Source organism: Dama dama, chromosome 23 (genome assembly GCF_033118175.1).
Source record: "Dama dama isolate Ldn47 chromosome 23, ASM3311817v1, whole genome shotgun sequence".
Lineage (NCBI taxonomy): Eukaryota > Metazoa > Chordata > Mammalia > Artiodactyla > Cervidae > Dama > Dama dama.
The window spans coordinates 34,959,716-34,980,951 of NC_083703.1; the positions used below are offsets into that span (position 1 = coordinate 34,959,716).

At 38.3% G+C, this 21,236-nt stretch overlaps 1 protein-coding gene across 7 annotated transcripts in view; it reads left to right on the top strand.

The window, feature by feature from the left end:
• ZNF438 (zinc finger protein 438) overlaps positions 1-21,236 on the top strand; it is a 184,512-nt gene that overhangs the window by 69,914 nt on the left and 93,362 nt on the right. For all 7 annotated transcript variants that reach the window (XM_061126348.1, XM_061126341.1, XM_061126342.1 and 4 more), the window contains one exon: positions 21,140-21,217. The gene's annotated coding sequence lies outside the window, so the exon portion shown is untranslated. The remainder of the gene's footprint in view (positions 1-21,139; positions 21,218-21,236) is intronic.

Below are 21,236 nucleotides of genomic sequence, written 5' to 3' on the forward strand. Positions count from 1 at the left end.
AAGATATTTATTTAGACTCCCAGAAGGTTCTTGCCTTTGTCCCCGGGGTGTGTGTGAGACTGAGGGTCCTGGGAGATAGATCCGCCATGTGACCTTCAGCTGTTACTGACCATGGTTTTTGGCCTTTTTGAATCAACAGAAGTTGATAAGAGGCTAGATGAGACATTCAGGGAAGGCTTTATTGGGGCCCCTACTACAACTGAGGGCAGAGAAAATAACATGTGCCCTTGCTTGCTTCCTGAGGCGGGTTGAACTAGTCCCTTATGTGGGGTGAGGGTAGGGGCAGCAGGTCCAGGACTTGGGCCGGAGGGGTGGCTTAGGTGCCCTGCCCACCGCTTTGGTGATGCTGCGTGCAGGGAGATGTGTCCAGTACCCTGCTTTTGGTCCCAACGCCCTGCTGTTGCTCCTGGCTCCTCAAAAGTGGCATTTGGGTTCTTTTTGGTCTTTGTGTATCTTCTTGTCCATAATTTGCCCTAGCTATTTGCCACAGTTATTTTTAGTCCCTTGTAGTTTCTTTGTATTTTGTGGCTTGAGGAGACTTTTGTCCAGGTGTGAGCCTTGCAGCAGCTGTCTCACAAGCAGGCATCAGACCTAAGGTCACAGTGAAGATCCTTCATTGATGAGCTCCTGAGTGGTCCAAAAGCTGTTCACACTGAAATCTTGTTTTACACGATCAGCAGCAGGAGGCCGCCCAAGCTGGCTTTTTGTCAAAAACTGAGCTGGGCATGATCACAAGTAGGGTGGGCAGAGAGAGTTTTCAGATAATGAACATGTCACAATTGTGAAAGAGCAAGGACACAGCAGTGACTGAATGAAATCTGTGCAACTGTCAAAGGGTGACTGTTTCTGAAGAAGGGCTTTGTTTTGGCTCCGTTCTAGAGGATGATTCCCACAAAGGCGCCATCCAGAACAGTGTGGAGAAAATATCGTTGCTTCTCTTTGCTGTAGTCATCACTCTGAGAACTAAAAAGTTATTGAAGTTTTATTTCCCACTCTATCAAGAGCTTCTGGGGGAGAAAAAAAAAGAGAATCGTTTCATTTCAAAAATGCATTTTGTTTCAGTAAATAGATGCTGTGAATAAGTCAAAATAAAATGCAGAATAAATTTGAAACTTGGATAAAAAATGTAGGTGGTAGGCTTTTATTAAGTGCCACTGTGTGGTAGGCCTCTGGGGTGCAGAGGCCAACATTCAGTAGCCTCTGTTCTCAGGAAGTGAACTTGAATGAGGCTGATGGATAGATGGCTAATACTGTGTTTCCACTGGGTTTTTATAGAGCAGCTACTCTGGAGATGCTATATTATGTCAAGACTACAGGTGAAGTAGATAGAGTCTCTGTTCTCAAGACATTTAGAATTCACAGTGAGCTGCATCACCAGGTATGCAGAGCACCAGGTGTGCAGAGACATGTAGGAAGACATCAGTAGTTAGAATGCACAGGGCAGAATGATGCAGGAGATTTTAACCTGCTCTAAGAAAAGAACTGAGCAGTCTCAAGACACCTGTTCCTTCAGTGGTTGTTGTAAGCTGTGCTCATTAACTTTCTGGCCGCAGAGGTACACATTTCTGATATTAAAAGGACTAATAGCCCAGAATTGTACAATGCTTTGCTTTGTATTGGGCACAGTCTAGTGCTTTATGTATAACAACTTGTTGTTCTGTTGCCAAGTCATGTCCAGCTGTTTGAGACCCCCATGGACTGCAGCACACCAAGCTTCCCTGTCCTTCACTATCTCTGAGAGTTTGCTCAAATTCATGTCCATTGAGTCGGTGATGCCATCCAACCATCTCATTCTCTGTCACCCCCTTCTCCTGCTTTCAATCTTTCCCAACATCAGGGTCTTTTCCAGTTGGTCGGCTCTTCGAATCCGGTGGCCAAAGTATTGGAGCTTCAGCTTCAGCATCAGTCCTTCTAATGAATATTCAGGGTCGATATCCTTTAGGATTGATTGGCTTGATCTCCTTGCAGCCCATGAGATTCTCAAGAATCTTCTCCAGCACCATAATTTGAAAGCATCAATTCTTTGGCACTCAGCCTTTCTTATGGTCCAACTCTCCATACTTGACTACTGGAAAAACCATAGATTTGACCTTGGTTGGCAAAGTGATGTCTCTGTGTTTTAATACACTGTCTAGGTTTGTCATAGTTTTTCTTCCAAGGAGCAAGCATCTTTACTATCTGCAGTGATTTTGGAGCCTAAGAAAATAAAATCTGTCACTGTTTCCACTGTTTCCTATTTGCCATGAAGTGATAGGATGGATGCCATGATCTTCATTTCTTGAGTGTTGAGTTTTAAGCCAGCTTTTTCACTATCCTCTTTCACCCTCTTTAGGAGGCTTTTTAGTTCCTCTTCGCTTTTTACCATAAGGGTGGTGTCACCTGCATATCTGAGGTTATTGATATTTCACCCAGCAATCTTGTTTCCAGCTTAAGCTTCATCCAGCCTAGCATTTCGCATGATGTTACCCTGCATATAAGTTAAATAAGCAGGGTGACAGCATACAGCCTTGACATACTCTTTTCTCAGTTTTGAACCAGTCTGTTGTTCCATGTCTGATTTTAATTGTTGCTTCTTGACCTGCCTACTGGTTTCTCAGGAGGCAGGTAAGGTGGTTTGATAGTCCCATCTCTTTAAGGATTTTCACAGTATGTACATACAAAGTATACAAATTATACCTATAATTTTTTATTTGAAATTATAGGAAGATCCCTTTTGATCAAATACTCTCCCCCATTTATTTACAGAAAAAGGCTTACTTGAATTATAAATATATCTAAAAGAGATCACATTGCCTCCCACAAACACTGAATCCACAGCTCTTTGAGGTGTGGATTTCTGTTCAGCCTAATGCCCTCCTGGTCAAATAAGAGGCTGCTTTCTCTGTCTTCTCATCTGTTGAAATGTCTGTCCCTTTTTACAGCACTAGAGGTCTTTAATTTATAAGCTGGATTGTAAATTGCAGGGTCCCAGCTGGTTGGGCCTGTGGTCCTTCCATGCCTGAACCACAGGAGGCCTGCTATTTGCTCCTCTGAGGAAGTTAATAAGGGCTTTTGTGACCTGGTTTGCGTACAATTCATAGGCTCCCATTTAGGTGATCTAGAGGAAGAAGAATGGGATGAAAAAGTCAAAGTTATGATTGTGAACGAGAAGGAAAGTTAGAATTTTCAAACCAGCATCAAAATGGTACAGACAAAGAATTAGAAGTTAGGAAGAGCCTAGGAGGAGAGGTTTTTAATTAGAGCAACCCTCAAGACATTGGAAATTGTTATGATGGTTTTAAGTAGGCAACTCTGGCCTTAAAATGAATCCGCAGCTTGACTTTCTGTATGTGGTTTATGAGATATAAACACACACAAAATGTGAGGCAAAAAAGGTATCATTCATGTAAAGCTGTTTTGATGTATGACTTCTTGGATATTGAAAGCCTTGTTGGATCTTAATTAAATACATTGAATGGTTTTAAAAGTTAAGAAAATTGTAAGGAAGATTTTTTTTTTTTTTTGCACAGACAGTTATTTTTAGTGTAGTGAACATGACTATCATTAGGAACATTGTTGAAAGCAGTCTGTGATATAAAGCTTGAATGGTGTTAGTAAAGAACAGGAGCTTTAGAACCTCACTTGGACCCTATCTACAAATAAAATAAACTTTTTCATGTAATACTGAAATCAGCTGTGCAATTGAAGAGAATACAATAATACTTTGTATAATTTTATTATTCTATTTTGCTTTCTTAAAAATTAATTTTATTGATGCAAGGAATACATAATTTTTTTTTAAAGCCTTACACATCAGATTTAAGTTACCTTTGACCATCTCAGTGCCAGGGTCATCTCTTGCCATTTATTCTTCCAAATCTTTTTCTGAATACTTATATACATGTATGTCTAGAAAAGATACTTGTGTTTTGTGTAGATGTTAAAAAATAACCCACAAATGTATTATGTTTTGCTGGTTCACTTAAGTGTGACCTTCCATTATATCTTTTGTTTTTAACGGCAGTAATGTTGCTGATCACAGCTGACATTTACTGAGTAGTTACTATGTGCTAGGCAAGATATTTAGCATTTTTCATGTGTTTTGTCTCCCAGTCTTCATAATAAACTTCAGAGGTGAGTAAAAACTGGTTTTATATGAGTAAAATTCCAACTTTATTCTGTCTCACATTTACATTAAATTACTAATGTAATTTAATCATCATTCTTTAGTACAACTTCAAAAATAAAACAGAATGATTGCTTTTAATTGTTACGAATATAACTTTTATTTCTGTGAGATTCTTTCTTCTGTGCCATTGGTCTCTCCAGCCAGTCCCAGAGGTAGGTGTCTCTGCTAAGCCAGAGGCTGGGGGTGTGCTCACCTTTCAGGCATGAGCCGGTAGTACATGTGTCATGTTTGACTCATACTAAATGAAGAACAGACACCCCAGACATTTCCTCAGTAGTTAATGATTTTCAGAGCCCATGCCTGTGGTGATGTCCTTATTTGGGGGTCAGTTATAGGATACAAGTCCTAGGTGTGAGCAGGATTTTTTTTTTTAATTAATTTGTTTTTGCTTGAAGGATAGTTGCTTTTTGGTTTATGCTATACATCAATGTGAATCAGTCATAGGGTATATACAGAGGTTAAATTTTGAGAGATGCTTTTCATTGTGCTCTTAGCCATCCTGGTAAAAGGTTACAGTTGCAGAAACTCTAATCATTTTTATGGCAGTTTGTAGACAGGGAGTGGTTGTTGGGTGGGTTGAGGAAAAAAAAAATTCTGCTTATTATGTGTACTCTGACTTTAGAGTTTGGATAAAGATATTTTCAAAATTTCTTGACAAAATAAAGATCTTTACTATCTGGGACAGCTATCAGAAGGTTTAGATCTCAGCTCTGCTGCTCAACTAGCTGGGGAACCTTGAAAAGGCCTCTTTGTGATATTTCAATCAAATGGTAATAATATCCACTTGTGTTGTTCAGTTGCTAAGTCGTGTTGACTCTTTGTGACTCCAAAGGCTGCAGCACGCCAGGCCTCTGTGTCCCTCACTATCTCCCAGAGTTTGCCCAAGTTTATGTCCATTGAATCAGTAACAGTATCCAACCATCTCATCCTTTGCTGCACTCTTCTCCTTAATATCCACTTAGTAATGTTGTGGGGTAAAATTACATGAAGTGTCTTATACATTGTGATGCGTTGTGTGAATGTGTGAATATTGGATGATACTTCTATCATTTTGTCATCTGAACTGTTGTCGAGGTCATCTGCAGTTTGCCTCTCACTGTTTCCTCTGTCCTGAGAATGTAACCTGCTTTCCTCTGTCCTTTATTCCATGGAAGAGAGCACTATATCAGAGCTCTGTGATCTTCAGGGTGGAAGCTGGGGCCCTATTGCTCAATGTGAAAGTGTTAGTTGTTCAGTCATGTCTGACTGTTTGCGACCCCATGGACTGTAGCCCACCAGGCTTCTCTGCCCATGGGATTCTCCAGGCCAGAGTACTGGAGTGGGTAGCCATTCCCTTCCCCAGGGGATCTTCCTGACCCAGGCATCAAACCCAAATCTCCTACATTGCAGGCAGATTCTTTACCGTCTGAGCTACCAGGGAAGGCCTAAACAAATATTGAAGTACAGCCAGCATTTCTTCAGGCCTAGTGTTAAGAGTTGAAAAGATCATCTGCAGTAACTCAAAGAGAAGAGACATACCCAGTGTCCCAGTAAATATCTTTTCATTGTCATTAATGTATAGTGTTTGTAAACATTTTGGCCTTTTTTTTTGTCTTGAAAAGTGAACAGGTGTTAATTAATATGTCTATATAGAAAAGTATTTGTTAATAAATTCTGTTGCAGTAGAACATGGTTTGAAAAAATGACCAGAAATTACCTTGCTGTGTCTTCTTTTTGGTTGCAATACTTAAATTATCCTCAAATCTCAACATTCAAAGAGGGCGTGAGGTTTTTATGTTTGTCAGAAGGAGACATGGAGTTAAAATGATGAAGAGACCTTCCAAGTCAGCTCTCAATTCTGGATGAGGAAAGAGTGCCATTGACTTTCCATTTGGTCTTGGCTCTGATGGGAACTGATCCTTGCTTAGAAGCTGTGAAAATCTCAGTTGCTCTTTGGGTGACCTGCCGTTCACTGTGTGTGTGTGTGTCCTGTGTGTGTGGGTGTCCTGCATGTGTGTGTGTGACCTGCCATTCAGTGTGTGTGTGTCCGACTCCTTGTGACCCTTTCGAGTAACCCTTTTGACTGTAGCCTGCCAGTCCCTGGGATTTTTTTAGGTGAGAAGACTGGAGCAGGTTGACATTTACTTCTGCAGGGGATCTTCCTGATCCAGGAGTGGAACCCACATCTCCTGCATTGACAGGCAGATCCTTCACCACTGAGCCATCAGGAAAGCCCACCAGTCACCATACTGGATCACTACTGGTATAGTTTGCTACTTGAGAAAAATATGTGTGCTTTGAAGGAGGCACATTGCTGAAAAAAAAATTCTCTGGTTTTACTGTTCCCTCTTCTGGATAGTTCCAAAAACCCAAGCCTTTTAATTTTCATTGGTGATTTGCTTTGTCATCTGTGTATTCACTTTCATTGATTTCTTGACCTACTCTTTGTGACAAACCGTCCCTAACCTGGTTATGCCAGTGAAATCTTATTTCAGAGTAACCTGTAAAATTCCATTCCATACTTTAGACTTAGCCTACTGAAGATAGCACTTTTCCCCTTCATTTTATTTTATTCCCCCTATGTATTCTTACTGTCTTGAGCAGCATGGGGTTTTTTGGTTGGTTGTTGTTGTTTTATTTTTTAATGAATCTCTTTCAGACTCACCTATTTATAGAAGCTGAACATTTCCTCCTTTCTCAGAGGCAGTTGTGGCTTAGAGTAGCTTTGCTTCTTGAGATCCTAACCAGGGGGGGTCTCTGAAGAAGTCCAGAATCTGCAAGTCACACTTGCTTTTCCATAATTAGCAACTAGAAATATTTTAACGTGCCTTGACTATACCTAAGCAACTCTTTAAAAAAAGAGTTTGCAGTCAGTTGAATTCTCTAAGCTTCTGGCTTATAGTACAGAAGAAACTTCTATAGAGAGTAGATAAAGGATGGGGTAAGAATTTTCCGATTTGATTGCATATTATTTATTGTGGAAAGAATGTTTTCCCTGCAGACTGACTAGGAACAAGATGTTTAAACATAAGCCAGGGTGGAGACCTGTTTGTTTGGTCAGCTTCAGAGGAGCCACGTTTCCCTACTTGTGAAGAGTCTGCCAAATCTTCCATCCTCCCCACCCCTGCCTGATTCTTCGAGTTTCTTTGGGACTTTTACTTAGGGCCCTTGTTGGATAAGGCAGTGATGGAGTGCATATGTGGCAGTTAGAAAGGCTAAAGGCTTTTTTTCTGGAGGGACGTGATTTTATCATGTCATCATAAATTTATGCTGTGCTCTGTGTGTGTGTCTGTGTGCGTGTGTATAAAATGGCTTTTTCCCAGGCCCCCTCTGCAGTTGGCTTGTGTATGCACATAGCTGGGTGGCTGCAGGACCTCATTTATCACACAGGCAGTGGGAGCGGGCACGGAGATATGAAAGGGTTACTGTTCACATTTCCTGTGTAATTCCCTCTGATCTTACTGAGCTATAATTCCTTTCTTGATGTTAAACATTCCCAGGCTCCTATAACCTTCTCACCAGCTTGCGCTAGCCAAGTTTGTCCCAGGTGATCATGTATGTAGGTGGACCTCCTGCTTCTAAAGATTAGAAACCTCTTCTTGGTCCATGCGATAGGCTAGCTGTTCTCATTAATTTGCAGCCCAGAAGAAATGCCTTTGATTTAAAACAAGAACAGAGCACTAACGGATTAGTTTTAAAATTCACATTAGCAGCCAACAACCAAACCTGTTGTCAAATTAGATTTAAAAATCTTCTGATTCCTGAACTGGTGAATTTCTAGGTAAACGAAAGCCCTTTGGATCTAGTGAAGATTACATTTTTCCTTCTAAAAGCACATTCGAAAAGTGGGTTCTGATTGGAAAAGGGTAAATTTTGATGCCACCATCTTACTTTTAGCTTACCTGATCAGTAGAGTGTTTTAAGTTACCTCATGTAAAGCCATTTAGCTGAAATGGCAACATTTCTGCTTCAGTTCAATTCAGGAGGTAGTAGCTGAGCATAAGGTGGTATTTATTTTCTACTTTTTATCTGGTTTTTAAAGTATATAGCAGCTCATTTTTGTTCCACAACTTTTGAAACGTGCATTTTTGTGGTTGGCAAAAGATTTTCTATTTTTCCCTTTCCCCCTAAAGTTTTGGGAGCAAATGACATGTTCCTGTGAAGCACTGTATATGTCAGCAGCTACTGATGGATAGGGACACAGAGTACCTATTCCAGCCCTGGCCTCATCCCTGAGAGCTTCCCTCTAACACAGCTCAGGGTAAGTCTGCTCCTGTTGCTTGGAGCACATTGCCATGTTCCCACCCACCAACTTGGGAACCTAAGGATTCAGGGAGGGACAGAAATGAAACAATGTCTCTTTGAAGGAGTTTCTAGGATAATTAAAGTTTGCTGGTGTTTAGGCCAAAGTAGACTATTTGCATGGCTTCAGGTAGTGAGATAAAATACTTTTTATACACCTTATCTGTGGTTTCCCATGGAGGCAGGTAGAGGAGTTTTTAGATTGATTCTGTTTGGATCTGCCTTAGAAAGCCAGTGTGACTCGTTGTTTCCCATTCTCCTTTCAGTTCCCCAGAGCCTGAGGTAGCCTGTCACATGGACGGCTTTCAGTAGAGGTTTGTTTGAATAAATGTGAAGTAGACATTACTTTTGTAGATTCTGAATTGCTTTGTACGTGTGTCATTAAGCACGTGTCTAATAGTTTAACTCTCACTTTTCCTATTAGTCTCTAATGATAGATCCTGTTCAGAGTTTTTTGTTATTAGACAGTTAATTCCTCACAACAGTCTGTGTCCAAGTCCTTAAGAGCTTTCCACCTGGCTGGCTAACTGTGGCACTGCTCAGTCATAGAGAAAAATGACATTTAGTCACAAATTACTTAAATTATAGTCTGTTAATATTGCCTAAAACCAATAAGCCCATTTGTTATTCTAATGATGGAAAAATGCTTATATTTTCTCCCAAATAGTTATTCCTTACCTTAGGACCATCCTAGAGCACTGAATAGTAATGTTAATCAGTGGACAAATACCTAGAGATACTTAGAGAATGATGACACACACAGCATCGTGCCTGGTACCATGCGTTCTGCAAAGATGTGCACAACCTTGGTCCTGCCACCTCAAGTCTAGGCTTCTCCACAAATAGGAGCTTTACGCCAGTCAGCTTAAGGCCATCAGAATGGTTATGGGCTGAGAGGCCTGAATGAGAATCAGGTGAATCCTCTTTCAGTGCATTAGATGCAGGAGGTGTGGGTTCAATCCCTGGGTCAGGAAGACACCCTGGAGAAAGGCATGGCAGCTCATTCCAGTATTCTTACCTGGAGAATCCCATGAACAGAGGAGCCTGATGGGCTACAGTCCATAGGATTGCAAAGAGACTGAGCACACATGCGCATATGCACACATACTGGTACCAGGTACTCTTGCATTTATAAAGATATGAATGTCAACATGCACATACACATATACGTGTGTTTGTGTATATATGTGTGTGTTATCCCCTTAGTAACAGCTACTACCTGGTCTATACTTCATAATTTATCTTAATACACCAGTATTTCTTTATGTTCTCTTTTTAAATCACTGCTTGAGACTACTACAAATGGTATTAATTTTATATTTATAATTCTCGTCGTGTTTTAATCATGAGTAAGTGTCTAAGCATTTGTTAAATGAACTAAAGGACAACCTGTGTGTGCATGTTTTGGCTTGATTATATGCAAACAGTAGCTTATTTAGTAAGATGAAAATGGTTGGTTTTCATTGCAGTAACTTGGTTGAAGTTTGTCATGTTTGGAAAATTGCTTTATAGTATCTCAAAATATTGGCCTTTTTATCTCTAACAAATAATTGTACGTTGTAATGAACTTTGCAAATTACTTCTGAATAAGATCTGGGTTTAGACTTCCTTTTCCAGTTTGGTAGTAGAGGGGAGACACAGGACATTGTGAGTCCCACAACAATCTAAGTAAATTACAAAGTAACATTATTTTAGTGATCTGTTATTATATAATTAATTGACCCAACACTGAATGGTTTGTTCTGGATAGCTCATGGTTCTGTGGGTTGGGAGTTTAGACAAGTCTCAGTTGGGTAATTTTTCTATTCTACATTGCACTGACTAAGATCACTGGATGGTATTCATTTGGTAGATGGATTAGATGCTCTGGAGAATCTAGGATATCTTTACGCACATATATGGTGTGTGGACAAAGATAGTTGTGTCTATATGACCTTTTTAGCATAGTCTCAAGGGAGTCAGACTTGTCCTGCTGTGGCTTAGGACACCTAGAGAGAATTTTCCAAGAGATAGGAAGGGAAGTGCTATAGAGGAAGGTCTAAAACTGGAAACTGGCCCCACATCACTTCTACCATATTGTGTTGGTCAAAGCAGTGCCAGGGCCCTCCCCGTTTCAGTGAGATGGGACATAGAATGGCCTCTCAGTGGAAGAGGTATCAGAATTTGTGGCCATCTTAGTCTACTACAGTTCACCCTCTGGCCACAGATGATTTACATTCCTCCTGTATTCTAAATGTACTCAGCCCCTTCCAAGAATCCGAAGTTGCCATCCCTCTATGGCTTTACTCTCAAGCTTCAGGTCCAGGACCTTGTCATTTAAGTCAGGTCTGAACGTGCAGGAAGCTCGCCTGGTGTAGTTGCCTCAAAAGACAAGTTATTTATTCAGCACATATTAGAGAGGCAGGCATAGAATCACTGCAGTAAGCATTTCCATTCAGAATCAGGAAGCAAGAGGTGCATAGCTTTCACTGGTTCATAGTAATTTTGAAATCCTAATGCTGTCATTTCTTTACTAGCATTATTTTTACTCCCCTGGAAATGATTATCAATGACTCCTGACTTCACCCTAGCAACTCTGAGTCATCTATCATTTTATATAAGATATGGTTCATGTTTACAACTGGGTAATCTTGCCAGCCTTGCTTCCTGCTTGTAGGAATTTGAGAGTTCAGAAGCATCTTTTCAGTTTTTTTCTCTTTCTGCTCCTGTCAGTCCTATCTGACATAATTCTTTTAAAAGCTTTGTGAAATTCCTGTGTATCAGATTATAGTCCACTCTGTTACACAGAAGCCACATTCACATTTGTTTTGAGATAATGTTTTTTTCTACTTCAGACTATGAGTAAAGGTGTTATAAGATGATACCCATAAGATTCTGTGAAGCTTTTCTATTTGAAAAAGTCCAAGAGGGACACCCTCAAGATTCCTACAGGTTTTTTATCTAGAAAAGATAGTCTTACGAGGCACACTCTTAACATTCTTAGAACTGAATTAGATACAACATGTAATCATGATGGTATTTTACAGTCATACTCTAGAATTTTTTATCCCGAAACCATGCTTTACTGACAGAGGCCTAAACTTGACTTTTTACTTTGAGGCTATATCTTAGTTTTCTGTCTGGGAAGAATGGGGATGAGAAAATATTTTGTTTTTGAAAAGAGCAAGTCCTGGCTCCTTAAATTTCTGAAAGTGAAATGGTTCTTTTGTTAGCTCTAAATTCTGCTTGAAAATGGAAGAGTTCTTTTGTTAACTTATCTTTTTCTTTGCATCCTGTATTACACTAGGCTAAAAGAGACTAATACTTTGACTCTTCTGCCTGGCAATCTCCTTAGCCAAATCTACCACTTTATTGGGCACGTTTTCTCTTTTCTATTTTATGCAAGGAATAGTGTTGCACATTTTCCACCACCGTGTAAGAGGGCTTGTTGTTTCTCCATCTGTTAACATTTTCACTAAAGTCCTTCAGGCTTTCATTAACAGTGTTTTTAAGGACTTCCCTGTTTCTGCTCACCACTTGGTCCCAAAGCCAATGTCAGTATTTTAAGATTTTTATTACAGAGCCCCCACTTCCATGTCCTAGTGTCTGTTATGGTTATCTAATTCTGTTATAAATTACCCAAAAACTTACAGTCTTAGGAAAACAGTCATTTTGCTGTAATTCACAGTCTGTAAGTCAGTGCAAAGGGCAGGCTCAGCTGGTGGTTATTCTTCTCCATGTAGCATCAGCTGAGGTTAGTTGGTGGCATTCAGCTGAAGGATGAGCTGGTTGCGAGGCTCTGAGACAGCTTCATATTTACATTTCTGGTACTTTGATAAGAATCATTCAAAAGCTAATTTTGGCTGAGGCTGTCAGCCAGAGTGCCTATACCTACCTTCTGCAGGATGACAGTCTTACTATAGTTAAATGATGGTAACAGTAGCACAAAAGACAGGAAGAAAGGAATACGTATCTTCTGTTGTAAAATTCTTATTTATGAAGTGATAAAATTGTCTGAGTCATCAGGGAAGCCCAAAATATTATTAAAACTTAAGTTGTGGTAAGTTAAAGCTCTATAGTTTAAACACCAGAGCAATAAAACTGCAAAAGAAACAGGTACATCTAATAAGCCAACAGGGAAGGTAAAGTGAAATACTAAAAAATATTCAGTCTGCAGAAGAAACAGGTACATCTAATAAGCCAACAAGGAAGATAAAGTGAAATATTAAAAAATATTCAGTCACAGATAAGGCAAGAAAAAATGCGAAAAGGAAACAAAGACTAAATTAGAAAATAGCAAGATGATTATTTCAGATTCAGCCATGTAAATAGTTATATTACGTATAAATGATTTAAATGCTCTGAATACAGATCATCAGGCTAGATAAAAAAGCAAGACCTACTAACTACATACTGTTCACAAGAAATCCTATTCAAATATGAACACAAGTTATAAGTAAAAGAAGTGAAGAAGATATGCCATGCAAACACTAATCACTAAGAAAACTGGATTGGCTATATTAATTACAACATAGGCTTCAAAACAGAGACTATTAGTAGCAATATTGAGAGATATTTCATAATGATGAATCAATTTATCAAAAAGACATAACAATCCTAAATATCTATGAGTCCATTAACAGAGCTTCAAAATACTTAAAGTAAAAATTGACAGAACATAAAGGATGTTGTTGTTCAGTTGCTCAGTCATGTCTGATTCTTTGCGACCCCACGGACTGCAGCATACCAGGCTTCCCTGTCCTTCACCATCTCCTGGAGTTTGCTCAAACTCATGTCCATTGAGTTAGTGATACCATCCAACCATCTCATCCTCTGTCATCCCTTTCTCCTGCTGCCTTCAGTCTTTCCCAGCGTCAGGGTCTTTTCTGATGTGTTGGCTCTTTGCATCAGGTGGCCGAAGTGTTGGAGCTTCAGCTTCAGCATCAGTCCTTCCAATGAATATTCAGGTTGATTTCCTTTAGGATTGACTGGTTTGATCTCGTTGCTCTCCAAGGGACTCTCAAAAGTCTTCTCTTGTACCACTATTTGAAGGCATCTTTTTTTAAGTGCTCAGCCGTCTTTATGGTCCAACTCTCACATCCATACAGGACTACTGGAAAAACCATAGCTTTGACTCTACGGATCTTTGTTATTAGCAAAGTAATGTCTCTGCTTTTGAATACGCTGCCTAGATTTGTCATAGCTTTTCTTCCAAGAAGCAAGCATCTTTTAATTTCATGGCTGCAGTCACTGTCCAAAGTGATTTTGGAGCCCAAGAAAATAAAATCTGCCAATTTTTCTCCATCTGTTTGCCATGAAGTCATGGGACCGGATGCTCATGGTCTTTGTGGGTTTTTTTTTTTTCCAATTTTTAAAAATTTATTTATTTTTTATTGAAGGATAATTGCTTTACAGAATTTTGTTGTTTTCTGTGAAATTTCCAACATGAATCATCCATAGGTGTACATATATCCCCTCCCTTTTGAACCTCCCTTCTATCTCCCTCCCCATCCCACCTCTCTAGGCTGGTATAGAGCCATTTTTTGATTGTTGAGTTTTTTGCCCACTTTTTTCACTCTCCTCTTTCACCTTCATCAAGAGTCTGTAATTCCTCTTCACTTTCTGCCATAAGGATGGTGTCATCTGCATATCTGAGGTTATTAATATTTCTCCTGGCAGTCTTAATTCCAGCTTGTGCTTCATCCAGCTTGGTGTTTTGCATGATGTACTCTGCATATATTTTAAATAAGCAGAGTGGACATATACTGCCTTGTTATCCTTGAACATAAAGGATGAATAGGCAAAACTACAGTTGTAGTTAGTCCCAAACACTTCTCTCTCAGGATTTGATTTATAAGTAGGCAGAATATTAATAAAAAAGAAATCTGGAACAACACTGTTAACCAGTTGGAGTTAATTGACATTTATAGAATCTTGCAGTCAACGATAGAAGAATACACATTCTTTTCAAGTACACATGAAATTTTCATCAAGGTAGGTCATATGTTAGATCATAAAACAAGTCTCAATATATTTTAAAAGATTAAAACTATTCAGGACGTGTTCTTTCACTATTTCTAAATTGTATTAGAAATGAATAGCAATAGAATATCTAAAATTCCTTCCCCAAATATTTAGAAATTAAATAGTACACTTTTAAATAAAGCATGGTAACATGAAATCACAAGAAAAAGTAGAAAATATTTTTAACTCAATGAAAAATGAAAACACATGGGAACAATATTTATGCAGCAGAAGCTGTGCTTAGAGGAAAATGTATAGCTTTAAGATACAAATATTAAAAAAGAAGAAATGTCTAAAACCAGTTATCTAAGCTTTCACTTTGAGAAGCTGGAAAATCAAAATGAACCCAGAGTAAGTTGAAGGTAGTAAACAAGAAATAGAAATCAATAAAATAGAATATTATAAAACAGACAAATAATGGAGAAAAATTGGTGAAAACAAAAGCTGTTTTTTGTTTTTTTTTTTTAATTGATCAGATTAGTTGGCTCTCTTTAGTGGCAGTTCAGTGCCTTCCGTATATTCCTAGATATAGGAGGTTAAAATTGTCCATGTCTCTTAAGCCCTAGACCCAAAAACTGGTGTCTTGTCATATCCACCACATTTTATTGGTTAAAGAGGCCATTCAGAGTCAAAGCTTGGGAAGTAATATGTGTACCCACTTCTCGATGGGAGGAGTTTAAAAATGTTTGTGTCACTCAAGCAGAGTCATATTTTTGAAGACCTTAGAGCTATGAATGGAAAGAATACTGAATGAACTGAAGTAACAGAAATGGAAGAGCATCTTTGAGGTGAGACTGCTAGAAGTCCTCTTTCCTGAGTGTGTTTGCTCAAAATGAACACTGGCCAAGGATCAAGCTTGCTGCATAAGTGAGACTCTATGAGGGGAAAGAGAAACCATGGAAGTTTTGATGATCACATAGTCTGGCATATTGAACTGGAACCTAGGGAGGCTTTAGACACACAGCTGGTTTTCCCCATAGGTTGTTTCCCGAGCCTTGGGACAGAATGGGAAGATGGGAAGTTGAGCTGGAAATATGCAGTGATGTCTCCTGCAGTCCTGCAGTGCTTAGGAGACAGTCTCTGCATGGTAGGGTTAGGGTGCAGCTGCAATAAACACAATTAATTTCACCTTTGAGACGTTTTACACCAGAAGTAAGATAATTAGATTGAAGTGAACAGCTCCTTACCCTACCAGTCTAGTAGAGGGAAGGATGGACCTTCACTGGGAGAAAATAATGTCAGCCACAGTTTTATGGCTATTACATTAAAAATATTGAGAATACAGTAAAATGTTATTTGACATGTGAAAAGTAAAAAAAAAAGTATATATATATATATATATATATATATATGTTCAAAGAAGATAAATAGAAGCAGATCCGCCAGTGATATAGATCTAGGAGTTACCAAAGATTTTATAGTTGTTGTAAATGTGCTAAAGGAAATAAAGGAAGCAATTAGGAAAATGGATGAAAAGATGAACAGTATTAATAGAAAGGTGGAAATATTAAAAAATAATCAAATTGATATCCTAGGGCTGAAAAATATGACATCTGAAATTAAGATTTGAGTTTAAGAGCAAAGTAGGTGCAACAAAAAATACATAACTAGAACTGGTGAACTAAAGGACAGTTCAGTGGGAAAATGTACAATCTCAGAAAGCAAGAAGAATGGAAAGAACAAAACAGCTTAGGAGACATAGGATCAAGTCACTTCATCTGACATACATGTGGTTGGAGTCCCCGGAGGAAAGAATGAGAAAAGCAATATTTGAGAAGATAATGACCAAAGGTTCTCCAAATTGATTAAAGATAGCAATCCACAAATTCAAGGAGCACAGGAAACGTAGTGAACCCCAAGTAATATTAATATGAAGAAAACCACACCTAGGTACAACTTGGTGAGACTTGTGAAAACCAGCTATAAAGAAAAAATCTTGAAGCAATCAAAAGAAGTAAGCCCCACTGCTTTCAAAGGAGCAGCAGTAAGATTGGTGGCTGACTGGCTTACAGTCATTATTAAAATCAGAACATTAAGGAATGGCATCCATAAATACATGTAGAAAGGAAAAATACTGCCAACCTGAAGCTCTGTACCCAGCAAAAGTATTTTTTTATGAAGGCAGAATAAAGATGTTTTTAGACAAAAGGTGGGAGATTTTATCACAAGTAGACCCATAGTGCAATAATACTAAAGGAAGTTATTCAGTCTGGAGAAAAGTGATCCCAGATGAGCCATAGAACCTCAGGAAAAATGAGGAGCCTAGGGAAGCCTATGAATAAATATAAAAGATTTCAGACCATTGAAAGCAACAATATTAATGTTTTGTGGGGCTTTAAACGTAAGTAGAAATAAAATATTTAAAATCAGTGGAACAAAGGGCCAGTAGGTGTAAATGAACTTAAACTGACATTTTTTTTCACACCCAGGAAGTGGTAAAAGTCATCTGAAGTCAAGGAAGTATTTATAATCTCTAAGATAATTGCTAGAAATATTACAAAGATATTTAAACAAAAAGTTTACCAAAGGTAAAATAAAATAATAAAAAAATTGAATATCAAAAAAAGAAGAATAAATGAAGGAAAAAGAACAGAAGGAATGAATAGAAAATTTATAACATGAAAGTATCTTTAAGTGTAATTAAATTACATGTAAATAGGCTTCTTCGTCCAATTAAAACCAGAAATTTTTGGACTCGATTTTTTAAAAAGACAATGTATAGTTAAGACATAAGACATATTTCACATAAAAGGATATGGAAGAAAATAAAAGGTACACTATAACAAATACTGACTAAAGGAAATCTTATATGTTAATATCAGACAGAGTAGTCCTTACAGAAGGGTGAATTATGGGACGCTCTATAATGATAAATGATCAATTCAGTAGGAAGACAGACAGTGCTAAATTTATATGTTCCTAACAGCATAACTTGAAAATACATAAAGCTAAAATTGACAGAACAAAAAGGAGAAACAGACGAATCATAGTTGGAGAATTTTGCAACCTTCTTTCAACCACTAATGTAACAAGCAGATTTTTGACGTGATTGTTAAAAGTGTAAGGTGATAGAATATTTAAAAAAGGTTATTAACTTGACCTATTGCTATTTATAGAATATTATTCCCAACAACTGCAGAATACACATTCTTTTCAAGCATGCAAGGAATTTTTACCAAAATAGGACATGTAGTAAGCCAAAAAGCAAATCTCAACAGATTTTAAAAGATAACATATAGTATATGTTCCACAGTAGAATTAAGTTAGAAATATATAACTGAAACATAAAAAACCCTAAATTTGCATGGAAAAGAAATAGCATGCTTTTAAATAATCCACAGGTCAAAGAAATACAACCGTGATCAAAATATATTGAACAGTATCAAAACTTGTGAGACACAAAGTAATACCTAGGGAATATTGGATAATTTTAAATGCATATGTTTTCGACTTAAGGTATAATTTTCCATCTCAAAAAGCTACAAAAAGAAGTGCAAACTAAATTCAAATAAACTAGAGAAAGCTCAGATTAACAATATGTCTTTTTTAAAATATGATACTGTTAATTTGAGCTTTCTCTTTCTTTCTTAGTAAGGATTCATCAATTTTATTAACATTTTCAAAGGAACGCAGCATGTGAGATCTTAGTTCCCTGACCAGGGATCGAACTCAGCCGCCGCATTGGAAGCATGGAATCTTAACCACTGGACCACCAGAGAAGTCCCTATAACTTTGATCTTATCCCCAGATTTCTTCCCTTTCCTCCCCAGAAATTTAAACCTGGCTTTTGTAGGTAGTGCCAATTTTTTTTCCCCACAACCATCTCAAGAAAAATTTAAAAAAAATTTTTTCTAAGTCTGTAGATTTTAAAGGGAAGGTGATGTGTTTCTTTGCTCTCCAATGTCAATTCAGGGATCCAGATGCCACCTTTGTGCATCAGTTCCTTTTTTTCTAACTCTTATGCTGCTGTCTCCCCTTTCTAAGGCTTGTTATTGGTTGATTTACAAGAGGGCCATCACTCTAACTTCCTCAATTATGTCAACATCACACTTGAAACTGCCCTCTCCACACCACACCGTGTGATTATATCTGTGTCTTCTAATTCATGTTTTGGGATTTCTGATACTCAGAACTCATTATTCTTTAAGTTGCTTTGTTCTGTCAGTCAGAATCATTTCAAGATTTCAGATGCTGAAAGCCCCTTTCTCTTCTCTAACTTTTTTCTTTTAAAAGCCCTTAAATTCAGATATGTCTTCATTTATGTACTGTTTCTCCACCTCCCCTGCCTCCCTACTTCCTGTCTCTATCACAGTAAATGGCCTTGCTATTGACCTTAACTCCCTCAATTTTACACCCTTACACACAATAATTTTTATCTATATCCATCACCCATCCTTTCTTCCATTTCTAACCATGAAGAACAGTTTCTCCTCTTAACATGGCTAACTCTACCTTCTCTTGACTTTGCTACATTATTAATCCCTTTTCCTTCTTTTTACTCTCATTAAAAAGAAAATAGTAACTCTTATTGAAGATTCAGGTTTACTTTCAAACTATGCAAGGCCTCTTAAAAGAATAATATTTGGTAGTTAATTCCATTTCTCCTTTTTTTTTTTATTCTTCCATTTTTTTGTTTTCTTTTATTGCCCTCCTGAAATTTCTTTCTAAGATCATGAGTAACTGTTAAGTTATTCTTAGTCCTCCTTCTGCTCTGAAAACACAAGACAGGGTGCTTTGTTCTTTGACTGTTCTTCTTTGACTTCATTGATAGACATCAGTTTTTTGTGATAAGCCCGCTTATCAAATAAATAAACCTTTTTGGAGGTAAGCAGACTTCCCTATTGACTTGCTGTAGCAAGAGTGACCACGCAGATGTGGGGCAGGGGGCCTGCTTTAGGAAATGAGTGTAGGGTTTTTGTTGATTTTATTTGGGCTTTCAAGTTCTAGGGTGAGATGCTAGAAGTCAGATGAGTCTTTGGAGTGGTCCTTTTCTTTTCTTTCTTTTTTTTTTTTTTTTTTACAGTTTTCAAGGAGTGGTCCTTTTCTTAAAGGGATGCACACAACACATGGTTGTGATTGAAAGGCAAAGTCTGTGGAGGCTGAGGATGCCGCACTTGTGACTGTCTGACTGGATGGTGGTAACTGGTCCAGCCCTCAGTCCTACCTACCTGATGGGGTGGTTATTCTGGTTCTCATTTTCAAGCACACTTTTATTGTATTTTTGATTTTTTTAATTCCATTGCAGTTGCGCTGGTTTCTTCTTATCCTGACTGTTGTAGTAACAAAACAGGTCTCACTGCCTTTTCAGTCTTCTCGTAGTAACTCTGAAAGCAGAACCATCTTTCTAGGATATAAATTTGAATGAGTTTTCTACTAAAACCCTTGATGGCTCTTTTTATGTACAAAATAAAACCACATATACTGAAGGTAGTATTCAGCCCTTTCACAACAGGACCTCGAGCCCACAGTCCAGGCCTTGTCTGCTGGTCTGTGGATCTCCTGTTCCTCTCTCCCTCCTGCCTTTCCTCCCTCTTCCTCCCCCACCTACTTTTCTCATCCTCACCACCAAACTATGCTCATGTTACAGAAACATATTGACTTTCCTGAGCTCACACACTGTATTGTGGCCGCTGTGCCTAAAATAAAGTAGTTTTTGTTTCTTCTTGGAATATTGTTTCCAAACCTTACCTTTATCTGATTGCTAAAAGTCCTATCTCTTTTAAAGCTGAATTTAAGTGTCACCATTACAGAGTATGTTACTTTGCCAGGACTACATAACAAAATATCACAGACCAGTGACTTCAACAACAGAAATTTGTCTGCTCAGTCTTGGAAACTAGGCATCGGAGATCTAGGTGTCTGCAGGCTTGATTTCCCTGGGTCATCTCTCCTTGGCTTCCAGGTGTCCATCATTTTGCCGTGTCCATATGTAGTCTTTCTCCCATGTCCTCATGTGGCCTTTTTCCTGGTGTGTGTCTGTGTTTCCTAACTTCCTCCTATAGGACACCAGTCACATTGGATTAGGGCCCACCCTACAGGCCTCATTTTACCTTAGTCACCTTTTAAAGGGCCCTATCTCTAGATTCAACCACATCCTGAGGTTCTAGGGGATTGGGGCTTCAACACATTAATTGGAGGTTGGAAGGAGTTGGAAGACACAGTTCAGTCCATAATACAAAGCCGTCACATATTTTCCCTATAGTAACACCCCCCGCCCCCCCAAATCCAGTAGCACTTTGTACCATTTTTAGCATTTACTGTGTCTGCCTTGATGTGGAGTTATTCATATTTGTCTGTCTCTGGTGGTTTGTGGGTTTCCTGAGGATGGGAGCTTTATCTTACTCAACTTCACCTCTCCCTGCTCTCCATGATGTAGTACTGCATAGGGCTTGATTGGTGGGTAGATTTTAAATGATCCAGTGTAAATCAGGCTTAAATATATTATTTTCCAGAACTTTTAGGAGATTGACATAAAAACATAGGAAGGAAATGTGTTATACCTCCTAGTTTAGAAGTCTTTGAGCATAGCTTGAAATTTTTATTTTAGGTTCTTAAATTATACATAAGTATCAGTTTTATAGAACTAAATATAACTCTTAACGGTCTTTAGGTACAGTCATCTAATTAGCTTCTGTAAGCTACCTATCAATTCTTTCAGTTTCATACTTCCATTACATTTGTTTTCAGATAAAGATGAATGCCATGTCTCAGCCAACACTGAAAACGTGAAGTTTAGAAGACGTTTGCTAAGTCGAGTCAACTCACGTAAGTCTGCTCACATCGC